General features: G+C 48.5%; 1 protein-coding gene across 1 annotated transcript in view; it reads right to left on the reverse strand.

Moving 5' to 3' along the window:
* GNB1L (G protein subunit beta 1 like) overlaps positions 1 to 14,394 on the reverse strand; it is a 124,338-nt gene that overhangs the window by 61,361 nt on the left and 48,583 nt on the right. The window contains exon 2 of the mRNA XM_023505348.2: positions 12,757 to 12,883. The gene's annotated coding sequence lies outside the window, so the exon portion shown is untranslated. The remainder of the gene's footprint in view (positions 1 to 12,756; positions 12,884 to 14,394) is intronic.

Here is a 14,394-nt window from a genome sequence, read left to right on the forward strand (position 1 = left end):
GGGCTGGTAATTAAATGCATCGTGAACTCAAGATGCAGAATGAGCCCAAATTTTCAGATATGAGCAAATGGAGACTTATTTTAACCATCTAAAATTACAGGGTTAATTTTTCTTTCTTTCAATTTTATAAGGCCTTGGGGAGGAGAGAAGATTTGTGGAAATGCTCATTTTATTTGATTTTTGTTACGTTCAGATGAATAAAATTTAATTTTAAATAGAAAACCCCACCAAGTCCTATTAAGGCTATTCTAATAGTTCAGGCAGTTAGAAATGAGGGTCTGTCCCAGGATGGGAGCAATGGGATTAGAGATAAGAGGATGGGTGTGAGTGAGAGCCATTACTCAGGCAGAATTTATTATTTATTAGTATTAAAGGTAGATATTTAAAGTGCTTTACATAGAATCTCATTTGATTCTCACCACTCTATGAGGAAGGTTCTATTAACACCATTCCCATTTTACAGATCAGAAAACTGAGGCACAGACCGCCCAGAGTCACACAGTAAGGAAGAGGCAAGATTCAAATGCAGGGCTTGCTGACTTTGGCCACACTCCGCTAGCCCCCTCACTCCATGTGGGAAGAGTCCAATCTAAGATGAAGGTTTCACACCGGGCAGTCAGAAGGAGTGATGGTATCAGGGACAGAAATAAGTCCACAGAGGAACAGGGCAGTGGGTCATACGGTCAGGGACAGCTTCCCGAGGCGGACTGAGGAGAACGAGAAGAACAAAGGGGGGAAGAGAGAGACCTGGGCCTTGGTTACCTTTGTTTTCACCAGCACCCGGAGAACATAACTCGCCTGACAACCATCTCCAATGGAGACAGCACCGTTCCTGATGGACCAAAGCATGTAAGCGAAGAACCGGCTGCCCAGGGAAAATGTCCCATTTGCCCAAGTGCTAAGAAACATTCCAAAGTGTGGACTTTTTAAAGACTTCGAAGACATGGTTTTCCCTGTGAAAATCCAAAATCTAAATACAAAGCAAACTAAGAATTGCCCAGCTCTCATTTGGGACCCTGTGAGTCAAACATATGGATCTCATTGCCACTTCCATGTTTTTAGTTGCTGAAACCAAAGCTATTAATCAATATGTAAAACCCATAAATGAACATAAACATTAATCATTCTAATACTTCCCAAGTGTCAGATGGATAATCTTTTTGGAGTTTTCCGCCTGACACACTTGCCTTTAGCTACCAGCTGGCTGACCTTTTCCAGAGCAGTTAAAACACCGGCCGGTGGGGGCTACCTCATAAACACGTTGCAAAGGGCCAAAGGGGCCGCTGTGCTAAAGCCCCAGATGGGGGCCCCGAGCTCGAGCAAGTCCCCTCCGTGCTCGGGATCGTGTGTCCCAGCACTTGCTTTCCATATATCAGGCTAAGGCTGCATGGAAATGAGGCTTCAGCCGATAAAATTGCAGCACTGTATAAACAGGTTGATTTTGTAGATTAAGTTCTAAGAGAGCCAGCTGTCTGGCCTTATGAAGCCATTAATTGCCTGGTGAAACATACTGATAACATTATGGCTAAGCTGCTCCTGGTTCAAGGGAAAAGGCACACACTTGGGCCGTGCAGTCCTTCCAAGAAAGAAGGCGCCGGCGTCCATCCGGCTGGGGCACAGGCGGGCAGAGGCCAAAGTTTCTGGGAGAGCCAGAGACGGCGCAAAGGGGCAGAAAAGAGCTTCCTGCAGGATCTCCCTTAAGCTGTGCCTGTCGGGATTAGGGCCGCATTCGAATGTGCACCTTGATCAGTCACTGCGATCCAGCAGCAAATCGGTCAGTCCAGAACCAGGCACACGCTTGCACTGCCCTGCTGGTGGGCAGTGGGGCCTGTCTGGCCAGCCTCCCTAAGGCCCAGGCTCCCCAACATTGTGCAGGGCTCCCTTCCTCCCCCAGGCCGGACTGGCTGGCTAACTGTGCTCTCAAACACCTCCCTGCTCACTTTTCCAGCAAGGATTCCCAGAATTCATCCTGGCTTGTACGTACCAAACCATTCCAAAAGAATACTGCTGTTACTAGGAATAAGGTAATTTCAAAGTGATGAAATCAAATTCTCCTCCATTGTTATCCCCAAACTCCAGAGAACAAACTCCTCAAGTTGCTACAACAACTGTAATGGCTCTGGCCAAAATGATGCATTAGCAATTAAAGACTCCATCGTTCCAAGCAATTAAAATAAACACTTTATTTGAAAACTAATTAATTCTAGCTACATATTTTTCCCATGACAATATCCTATGATTACTTGACTTATGATGTCTAATTATTCTTTATTAATCTAATTTAGCATAATCTTATTATGCTATCTCATTTGGCCCTGGGCCAGCAGAGATGCTTTCGCATTGCCCACTTCTTGCGCAATGCCTAATTCTGGAATATCAGTTACAACACCAGCTTTATTTATTTGTCTGTTCTATCTCTTGTCTTGTCTTCCCACAGGGCAAAGGAACATGCAACTTAATCCACACAGAAGAACATCTTTATTTTTGTTCTTCAAAATGTCAAAGTGAAGCTCATTTCTTTCCATTAAAAAAAAACCGGGCCTCCGATAGGAAACAAATAGTAAGAAATCTTTAAAAACTGTGTCCCACAGGGTGAGAAATGGGGCAGATCCCATTCGAGGACCTTAGGATTCACATCCGTCACTCTGCAACTGTTTTAAAGTGGAGATGAGCCTTCAGAGCCGGGCCTTCTGAGCTCCCAGGGTCTAGACAAGCTTCCTTCTCCGCTCCTGGCCTTGACCATGGAGAAGCGAGCCCATTTATGGAACGTTTCCCTGCTGACCAAGGGCTGTACACTGTCTGGGTGACCATGGCTCCAAGCCATATTGAGGCAAGCTATTAGCTGGATAATCTACATCAGGCAGCTAGGAGTTGTTACATTCCTAAAAATTGTAAAACAGAAGCCTCCTGTTTGGGAAAAACAACATAGTCTACTTCAGGCTTCCTGACATTGGCTTCTGGGAAAGCACACTGGCCTTGGAGTCAGGAGAAGTGGCAGTCCAGAGTCCCGGCTCCATCACATCTCGGTTATGGCAGAGATCAATAACTTTGCCCCCAAGGATTCCAATTTCCCTGAATCTCACAGGATGGTTGTGAAGAGAGCATTGTGGGAATAGGAAAGCATCCTGCCAGCATCGGCGCAAGCTTTAGGGAGGCCCTTTCTTCTCACTGTAACCCACATGGCCAACTTGCACTCGCCCACCACGTTCCAAGCCTCTTCTGGCTTTCTCCACCACCCGAACTTTCACTGCTCCAGCTGGTGCCCAATATTGACCATTTCATCCGTTGGTCTTTATCCCACCAGGAACGCTCAGCAAGCCACCCGTGCGTCTGGGGACAGCCAAGGGAGAAAGAGTCCTCAGTATAAATTACTGGGAAGTACACTTGTTAGTCCCACTGAGTGCAGAGAATGGCTTGACCACTGTGGTTTGTAAATGTTACTGTGCTATGGAAATTACAACGAATTTGCAAAAAGTTGGGAAGACTTAAATGAGGTGATGAAGAATGAAGGGAACAGAAGAGAACCAAGAGGAAAAGATACGTTGCAAAAGCACAAGCTGACGACATAAAGGAAAATAACAGTGAAAAGCTTTGGAATTCTAGGGAGAAGTGTGGTCCAGTGAAACAGGGCCTTCTAGGTGCCAGGCACTATGCCAGGTGCTGGGGGCACAAAGAAAGGTCAAACGGTCCCTGCCCTCGAGAGCTCATGATCCAACAGGGAGACAAACAGGTACCCACAGGACAGTGAGAGGAGACAGGAGGGCTTTCAGCTGTGGCTGCAGATGGGCTCCGGGCTGAGCCCTGGCTGGCCTGATGGGAGTCGAGAAAACTTAGGAGGGGAGAGTGAGGAGGGAGAGCTCTCGTGGCATAGGCGACAGTCCCACAGGGGCGGGGGGATAGTCCCACAGGGGACATCCCCACAGGGTAAGGGGGACAGCCCCATGGGGGAATGGGGGACAGCCCCACAGGGCCAAGGGGGACAGCCCCATGGACAGTCCCACAGGGCCATGGGGGGGTGCCGTGGGGACAGTTTGGGAGAAAAAGAAAAAGCGCAGCAGAATGGGGCAAGGCAGCATGTAGGAGGCGGCCCGGAGCTGCCCTTTGAGGGGGCACCGAAGGCCCCCAGAAGGCCCCAGGGTTAGGCTGACCTGCCACTTGTTCACTATGTGAGCAGGGACAAGAGAACCTTGGCAGACCTTAGTTGTAAAATGAGATATTTAGATGAGAAGGTCTTTCCCTCCAGTCAGATGCCACAATTCTGAGGTGATTGTGAATCGCCAGGAAAACACATATTTGTTCTGGATGCTGGTTCTAAAGAAGGGGAAAAAATCTAAAGATTTCTAGAAAGATTCAAAGAGAGGCCTCATTTATTTATTTATTTACTTCTTTATTTATTCATTCATTTATTTACTTATTGCAAGCCAAATGGGGTTAAGTAACTTGCCTGGGGTCACACGATTCGAACACAGATCCTCCTGTTTTCAGTGCTGGTGCCCTATTCACTGCACCATCCAGCTGCCCCCTAAAGAGAGATTTTAGGAGAACTTCCTAAAAAGATTTAAATGTGTATGTTTCTATTAGCTGCTAAGCTAGTGCGTGTGAAGCCCTTCGTTGGCCAGCCACAAGCCAAAGGAGACTTGACCGGGTAGGTATTTCCACACTGGTGTGCCTACCTCGGGCCAGCATTCTTTACAGATTAAGTGTTCAATAAATATTCGTTAATGAATGACCCTCAAACCTCACCAGCTGCTAGAACCGCCCTTGCAGGCAGACAGAGACTTGTGTAGACACACCCTGCTTGGGCAGGATGCCTTTTCCCAGAGACCTTCAAACTTTGTTCAAACCAACAAGCATTTATTAAAGCTCCTACTAAGTTCTGGGACACAAAGGTGGAATCAAAGGCCCCGTGTGGCCTCCAGAAGGTTACAATCTAGTAAGGAAAACGAGCCGGATCCATTACTGGGATGTGGATTTGAAAACGCCACAGGGAAAGATGAAATCCCAAGAAAACTGCTTCCCTGTGGAACGACATTCCTACTTAAATGATAAGATTGGTTCAAATTTTGTCAAAATGAATTTTTCCAAGTACAAGATGCTTTCAGGCATGCAGGAAGCTACTGGAGAAAAAGGCAAACGCGGCCTAAGACTCCTGGGCTCTCCAAGTGCTTGGGGCCCTGAGGGAGCCCTCCCCATCCCTTTACTTCCCCTCCCCACTTCTCCCCCTCCTCTTTACCTATCTCTGACAAACAGGAGAGGGGAAAACTGGGCCCACAACAAGGAGGGGCACATGGCTGGGCTGGTGTTCTCCACTCGTCCCCATGGTTCTCGGTGGAGGCAGAGAAGCCCTGGATTAAGAAGTCTGGGCTTGGGCACAGCAGGGCACACACTTCGCTACCCTGTAGGGGGCCATGGGCTGAGCGGGGCCTGAAAACCCTTTACAAAGTATGAAGGATTATACAAAGAGAAGGGCTCTGTGCTTCCTTCTGTTGCACTTTTCCCTCCGACTGTCCACAGCCAGAGCTGTGGACAGCTTTCCCAACACCTGACTCACACAGAGCCCCCATGCCCAGAGGCCCCTGGAGCCGCCCCCTTACACTCTGCCACAGCACCCTGGCTCAGGCTCTGGTACACAGAAAGTGCTTAATAGGTGTTTTCCCAAACCTCCCAAGCCTGCAGGGTACATGGGGGTGGGGGCAAAGTGACCCAGGTGGCTGAGGGGCCGAGGGCCTCACGTCCTGGCCCCGGGCTGGAAGGACGTCCGGGATGTGGCCACAAGGACCCAGGAACTACAGTGCGCACTTAGTCCTAACTCTCCACTGAGTCACTGGGAGGCCTTGGGCTTAAAAACTGAGCTCTTCAGGCCTCAGACTCTGACCCTCCTCGGGTCACATGGCTCACCGAGTTGGCGACAATCGATGAGACGACGTCTCTGTATATGGCAGAACAGTGAGCAGATGAGACCGATGGCTACGAAGCCATGTAGCAAGCCCAGCACGCATTTATGGGATGCTAAGGTTTGCAGAGCGCTTCACGGAGGCCATCCCATCCACAATCTGGCAGGCAGGTGCTATTATTATTCCCATTTTACCAGTGAGGAAACTGAGGCACAAAGGGACCTGCCCTGCCCAGGCTCACCCAGCTGGGAAGTATCTGAGGAAGGACTGGAACTCTGCTCCCTCCCCCGGACCACCCAACTACCTCCAACTATAACAATAAAATTCTTATATAATCAAGTATTTCTGGCTTATGTTTTATCTTCTTCTCTGTGTACTTTGTGAGGTTGAACTCAGTGTCGAGATATGAAAAAAGGCTTCCTGGCTACTTCCCCCTCCAGCATCATATATTGGTTTACATCAAGTACTTTCCTTTAATTGTGATTATTTTTCAATTGAGCATGCTACTTTACACACCATGCTTTGGCTGACAAAGCCCAAATAGAAGGAAATGGTTATTTGGATAAGTCAAGTTATCAGCTGGCAGATCAGTTCTAAAGGCCTAACTGTGCTGCAGAAACATGTGAGAGGAGCCCCGTCAAATACAGCAGGCCCTGAGGCTCAGACTGCCTGGATCCCGTCGCTTAGAAAGCCTGGGTCCCAGCCCCGAAGCTCAGATAGCCTGGGCCCCGTCGCTCAGAAGGCCTGAGTCCCAGCCCTGATGCTCAGACTGTCTGGGCCCCGAAGCTCAGAAGGTCTGGGTCCCAGCCCCAACACCTGGGCTGCCTGGGTCCTATCCCTTATACTTGGATTGCCTGGGCCCTGAGGCTTGGACTGACTGGGCCCTAACACCCAGACTGCTTGGGCCCCAACACCCGGACTGCCTGGGTCCTATCCCTTATACTTGGATTGCCTGGGCCCTGAGGCTTGGACTGACTGGGCCCCATCGCTCAGAAGGCCCCAGCCCCAACACTTGGACTGCTAGGCCCCGAGGCTTAGACTGCCTGGGCCCCTGGGAGCCCAGAGGCTCCAAGAGAACTGCCCTCCCAAGTGCAGATTTTAAATTCTCCACACTCCCAACGTGGGCATGTGAAGGGAGAAGCAACGCCCCCACAGAAAGGCCCGAGACCAGCCTAAGAGGAAGCAGATGTAGCAAGACAACAGAAAAGGGCCGTCCGAAGGGAGATTTGTCATCCCCGCGTCATTCTGTCCACACAACCTCCATCCGCGTCCTCCTGTCTGGCACGTCCCAATCGCTGGCGAGAAATGATGTCGAGGGGCCGCCGGCCTGGGGCATCTCTCGCGTCTCTGTCTCCTTTCTTCCGGGGGCACAGGGGCCATAATCGATATCAAAGGCCAACTGAAACCAAACGCCGGCTGGACAGCATCATTCTGAAGCAGGAACCGTGTGTCCTACGGTACCTGAACTTGAACTCCCAGCCTCGGAATGTACTGGGAACAGCCGCACATTGTCCTGCCTCTGGCACTGGCGGGAAGTGGAGAGTCAATCTTTCAGCAGCTCTTCCAGCTATGTCATTTTCTGACCAAATTCATTAGGAAGACATTTCCCGGCATCATTATCTCAAACCAGAAAATCCAGATCAAAGCACAACAATCTTACAGCACGGTAAAACTGGTATAAATATTTAACCATTCATTAAACCATCCCCTCTGTGAAGAAGATAAATAACTTAAAAAAACACACAGCCTATGAGCCCATGCTCATAACACATGGGTAACACAAGAAAGAACATTTATGCGGCACCTCCTGCATACAAAACTTTGATAAGAAGTAGCCCCACATTCGCTTGTAGAGTGCATTGTGCAATTAACCATCTCTATCTATGTTAGCAAAAGAAATAATGATAACAACTTCCACATCAGATCAGATTCCTACTTTGCTCTAAGACACGCAAAATGCTTTTCTCACAACTACTCCATGAATCTTTGAGCAGGGAAGTGACCTGTCCCTGGTCACTCGGCCTGGCAGTAGCTGTAACCCACCAGAATCCAGGCTCCCTGATTTCCAAGCTAACGGATGCTCCTTCTACCATCATATAGAACAGCCGGGGTCAGATGAAGGGAAATCAACACACTTAAATATGGCCCATCTGAAAGTCAGTTGGTGTTCTCTGGGACAGGTTTAAAACAATCTTTCCTAAAATATTCTCTCCGTTTAAAGGTTATTAACCTAGATGGCTTTAACGAGCTCCTTCCCATGAGCTAACCAGGAAAACGGTGTTGGGGTCTGGGCCGGCTGACTCGAGGCACCCGGATGAAGGAATGGAAACCGCTGACGAGCCGTCACGACGGTCCTGCCAAGGAACAGAAGTCCCTCCTCAAAGAATGAAGCCGCTGTCACTGCTCAAGATTTATACGGTACCTTTCCAAAAGGAGCTCAAGCACGCTTGCTTATGTATGAGAAAAAGTTAAATTCCAGATTAAGAAAACAAATTAAATAGTACAAGCCTGCTGAGATATTAAAGATTCCTATCTCATTACCTGCAGCTCATGATCATAAAAGACTGGATAAGTGATAGTCACTGCCAATAAAAATACACTATGCTTTCCTGTTCAGGCACCAGTGTTGAATTTGCTTGGTCTCACAGAAATCCTCACTTGGCAAAGAAGCAACCAGGAAAAGTCAGAGCTTCCAGCACTGAAAATGTCCTGGGCATCTTCCCGCCCCATCCCGGGTGCTTCTCAAGCCAAGCCCGTGCAAGGAGCAGCCCCGGCCCCATTCTCCGGTGTAAACATGGGGAGGACGAGAACTCGGGGAGAAAACAACAACAAAAATCTGCTAGTCGTGCCTAATCAATGCATCTGAGAGTTCAAAGCAGATTCACCATCCATAATTCAAACTTTAGAAAGAAAATAATTTATGGCGGATTAATTTCGCTATTTTGAATCAAAGACGTATTTCATAGCTTCTTTGCAAATCCCGTATATTGTCAGGATCCTTTTCCCCTTTGAAGACTTAGTGAATGATTGAAGCTTCTCCTTTCTGAGAAACAGATAACACAAGGCTGGTAATCTGACTCTAAGCCACTGGATAAAGGCAGTTTGTTTCCTCTTAGCCCATCTGTCAACACCTCTTCAGTAATTAGTCCTAATTATTACAAAGGGCTAGCCTCCCATTCGCATTATTAAATCAGAAATAGTATCATAGCCAGGTATCTTTCAACGCCTCCCAGGCTGGCGACCTTCGATTTCATTGACTCTTCCATCAGTATCCGCCTTTGGAAGAGCCGAGGCAGTAATTTTAGCATCAGCTTCAAAGATGCAGATCCCACAGAAGAATTCCAGGGATGCACCGAGAAACACACCCAGCTCGTGAGACGGGAGCGCCACACCACTCTCATTGTCCGGTAAGGCCCAGGGACGCCGCGCCACCCTTCTGGGGCTTGGAAAATTCAGCTTTTACAAACAGGAGGAGGAGAATTCTTAAGAAGCACATGAATCTGTCTAAAGGTGGAAGACCCCAAACCAACAGGAACGTGGGCATTTCCTCTCTCGTTGGGTTTCCAAATGTCACTGACCTTACTTAACATTCACGTGGCACTTCGTGTCACTCACTAGGTCCGTTCCAAGCAAGAAAGGAAGAACAGTCATTAAGAAAGCAAGCAATCGGCTAGTATTTATTAAGGGCCTCCTGGGTGTCAGGCACTATGGAACAAACACAAGTTTGAGGAACAAAACAATCCCTACTTACAAGACATTTCTATTCTAAAAAGCGAGATAAATGTGCATATAACTCTTTGTGTGTGTGTGTGTATATATATATATATATATATATATCTCACAGGACTATGACCTAATAATACAAATATATAGATATACAAAGTGATATATATCTCTATAGATATATATACAAAGAGATATCTCTCTCTCTTTCTCTCTCCCTCTCTCTCTCTCTCTCTGTCTATATATATATATATATATATATATATATATATATATATATACACACACACACACAAATATAAAGTGGTATATATATAGATACACAAAGGCAGTCTGGGAGGGAGGGTACGAGCATTGGGGGGGACTAACAGGCCAGACTTTATGCAGAAGGTGGGGCTTGAGCTGGATCTTCTAGGAAGAAGACTCTATGAGGCAGAGGGGAGGGTGAGGAAGGAATATTTTCCCAGAATGGGATGCAACCAGTACAAAGGCACAGAATATTATATGTGGGAGCTGGACAGAAGGTCCAGTTGGCTGGACCACATTGTGTAGGCCTTATATCCAACAAAGCTAGAAAACAAGCAGGGGCTAGGCTGCTTAGGGCTTTAAAAGCTAAATAAAGGACTTTGTATTTGATCCGAGCATCAACAGGAAACCAAGAGAGTTACCTGACAGGGAGTGACAGGGTCAGATTTGGAAAATGGCCTTGGCAGCCACGTACAGATCGGGCTGGAGCAGGGAAAAAGCCAGCGTAATACTCTGAGAGGTGAGACAAGGATAATGCTGGGACAGGAATGGCAGCACCTTCAACTGTTAGAAAGAAAGGGAAGGTTTCACAGAAAGGGGAATGAGTCCTGTCTTAAACACACTGAGTTCTACACGTCTCCTGAAATATCCAATGGTCAGTGGAGAGAAGGGACAGAAGCTTGGGGGAGAGGCTGGGACTGGATATGGAGAGCTGGGGGGGGTCATCTGAAGAGAGATGAAAGTGCAGGAGATTACTGAGAGGGTTTAGAGCAAGGCCCTGGAGTAACAGTCACAGTCAGGGGCAGGGTATGGATGGGGAGTCTGCAATGGAGGCCGAGCAGGAGTGGTCCCAGAGGTAGGAGGAGAGAGTAGTCGGCGGCATCCAAGGCAGCGGAGGGATCAAGGGCAAGGATGAAGGCTGGAAATCATCATGGTAATTAAGAAACCCTTGGTCACTGTGGGGAGCGGTCCTGGGGGAAGGACGGGATCAGACGCCAGCCACTGAGCAACAAAGGAGAGGAGAGGAAGCGGGAGGGCTGAATGCCAGGCCCGTTTCTAGGAGTCTGATAAAGAGAAGAGCGACCCAGGACACATATAGACAAAACTTGAGGAGATGGTAGAGACTAGTAATGTTCTGTTCAGGATGGGGAGACTTACGGGTTTCAAGGCGGCAGGGCTGCTTCATCTGTTAAATGCAAGGGATACAGCAGATAAAAGGTGTCAAGTCCGGCCAAATCAGATTACAATTAGATCGGGAAACGTTTAGCAAAGCAAATAAAAATGCAATTCAAGCCAGGGAATGTTCATTGGTGGTCTCCTAGGCCAACATGAATTTGACACCAGTGGCAGATGACTTCTGGGGTCCCATCCTGTGCTAACATCCTAGGGGTCCATGAAGATGAATACACTTGAGTTATATAATTGCTTTTTAAAAAACAAATATGAATGTGCCCCATTTTAATGTTAATGTGGGGCAGCTGCTCTCCCCATTTGGCTGACCAACAACCTGACCACTCCTGAAATCCTCAGCCCCACGGCTGGGGAGAAGGAAGAGAAATGCAGAAGGTACAGAGTGATCAGCAGACCCTAAGCAAAGAGGCCACATAGGATCTGACCAGAGTTTGCCAGAATCTCAGATTCAGAAGACTCCATGGGAGATGGAAGGCAGCAGCGTTCAGTAACAGCGGTAGTCCCCAAACCAGGGAGTCAGCATGGAGAATGGCAGGGCAATTAGACTCTGAAGAAAAGCAGAAGGCACTGGCAAGATGACATCTTGTCTCATGATTTCGGGCCCAGGACAGTATCCTTTTATGGCCACCTCCCTCTGCCACCCCCTGCTGCATTCATGGCCCCGTGAGCGCCAAGGCTTGAAATGAGTGCCAAGGCACAAACCAGCAGCCATCTGTCATTTCAGTCAGGTCTGAGGGCTGAGACATAACACTCATTAAGACATGAGCACCCTGGGAACACAGATACCAATGGGCTTTCCAAACATCATTGTTAATTAAAATTTATATACTCATGGGGGAAGGCCTTGTGCCAGACCAATCAATTAAGCAGCATATTAAAATGATTCCTGCCCAGAGGTATTGATCACCGCTAAGGGAGAGGACCACCAAACGTCTCAGAATAAGGTCATCCTTGGCAGCTGAGCCATAGGAATTACTGATGGCATTGCGACTCCGGCCTTATTATAACAGGACAGAGGTGTACTGGAATGGTGATGTTATCCCAAGGATGTTAAGAAACAGATGGAATTGGCAGCTAGATTACAAAAGATAGGAAACGTTCGTTGTCCAATTAGCCGGTGACATCCTCCAATAGGAACCCAGTGGGAAGTAAAATGGAGGTGCCAATCTGAGGCTGAAAAGGGAATTCTTCCTGCTCAGGATCCTGCAGGAACTAGGACCAGCTAACTCCAAGTCCAGGAGCTCAGGGGTCCCAGGTCTCCCCCACTGAACAGCAAGGCCGGGGGGGGACTTTCAAGACAATTTGGGGCAGAAAAGGTATCAGCCTTGGGCACCAAGAGGCTGAGCATTGAATCCCCAATCTTTTTATGTGAGTGACTGGGGGGTCTCTGTCTCCATTGAAGACTTCAACTCCAGCCTAGTCCATCTGGCCTGTAGAGAGCCCCCAGCTCTGAGCTTGGAGCCTCATGGCCTGAGAGTAACAAATGTTTGTTGAATGTTTTCAAGTTTTGTCCAATGGCAAAAACCAGTAATAACCACCCCTGGTGAATTTGTTTTGGAGAAACCACCCACGAGGGGGGCTACCGGAGAGCAGGCACATAGACGCGTTCTTGGCGGAATTACGAATGGGCCGACCCGGTCTGGAAGAGGACATTGGGAGGGTACAAGAAAGGGGGCAAAATTCTCTGACTCAGCAAACTCACCCCAGGCAGTCAGGTTCTCCAGAGATAAAAGGTATGTCCACTCAGCATCGACCCCTTTTTGTGCTGGGCGTCTGTTGAGCATGAGATGGTCAAACAGCGCAGAAAAGCAGGCCGGAATGTCACTGGGCTGTGAGAAAGGAGGACAGTAAGCTCGTATCCACATACAGTTATAAACAAACACAAAAGATACAGAACCATAATGGAGGAGGCCGCGAGCAGCTAGAAGGGACTGAGAAAGGCCTCCTGCAGGAGGTGAGGAGAGAGCACAAGGAGCGGAGCCAAGGGAACAACAGGCCCAGGAAGGTGAGGGGGCTCAGCAAGGTGAGTCCTGAGGCCGGAGTGCATGCGCCCAATGGGGAGAAGGGAGCTGGAGTCACCAGCCTGGGAGGGTCTGCTCGGGTGACAAGAGAGACAACAGTCAAAGGCCTGCAGGCCTCGAGTCAAAGAGCCGTCCAATGCAGGTAACTTCCAGGACAGTGTAGACGAAAACCTATGACACAGGCCCTAAAATATAGGAAGGACAGACTACCGGCCAGGGAGCTCGTGTGCCCAACAAGGACAGGTCAATATGTGCTGGGATGGAGTCTTGGCAGTCTGACCAGAAGGCCGAGGAACGGAAAATCTGACAAGCATGAACTAAGTACCTACTGTATGCCAGGCTCTGCGCTAACTCTGGGGGTACAACAAAAGGCAAAAACACTCTTAGAAACCTCACGGAGCTCATATTTCAGAGGGGATTAATCTTGACAACCTCTAATCCGACAGGAATTCTATCAGAAAGGGAAGTGGAGGAGGGGAGAAAATGGGTGATCTGTGATCTGAAACGGCTTCTCCACTAGGATGGGAATAAGTAACAGTAGTCACAGACACACTATCAAGAATAGTTACAGAGGCACCCAGAGGTTCGAGTGACAAAAACTTCCAGATCCCTCCACCTCCTAGCCCCCTCAGCGCCCACTGGTCTATGATACCGGCTGCTGGTCGGTCTTCTGCCTCAGGCCTCTCTTTCTGGTGCATCCTTCACTCATGTGTCAGATCTTCCTAAAGCACCACGTCCCTACTGCCCATCACCCCATAAAGTGCGGTGGCTCCCCCAGAAGCAAGGACAAAATCCTCTGCTTGGTTTTTAAGGCCCTTCACAGACTGCCACCCGGCCCACCCTTTCCAGTCTTCTTGACATCCTCTGAGCCAGGAGCGGGGTATACCTGAGACTCCTTGAATGAGACACACTGTCTCCGGACTCCAAGCATCTTCCCTGGCAGGGTCCCGTGCCAAGCACTCTGTCCCTTCTGACCACCATTTTCTGGCTTCCTTCTGAGAGCTTTTCCCAGTCCCCGTTATACTGGCACCTGAGCTCTCTTGATCAGCTCCATTTTATCTTGTCTCTGTATTTTTGGTTACACATTGTAGCCCCTCTGAGCGCAGGGACCAACTTTTGTCTTTCTTTGTACCCCCAGTGCCTAGCACAGTGCCTGGCACATAGTAGGTGCTTAGCCAATTCTTGTTTGAGTTGAATTAATGAAAGAACCAAAATGTGACTTCAAGGCACCATGAAAAACCAGAGGGATGAGACTCATTATGGGACATTTGGAAGGCAAACCCATTCAGAGAGACAGAGCAGGCAGCATAAAACTAGAT

Source organism: Sarcophilus harrisii, chromosome 1, assembly GCF_902635505.1.
Source record: "Sarcophilus harrisii chromosome 1, mSarHar1.11, whole genome shotgun sequence".
Lineage (NCBI taxonomy): Eukaryota > Metazoa > Chordata > Mammalia > Dasyuromorphia > Dasyuridae > Sarcophilus > Sarcophilus harrisii.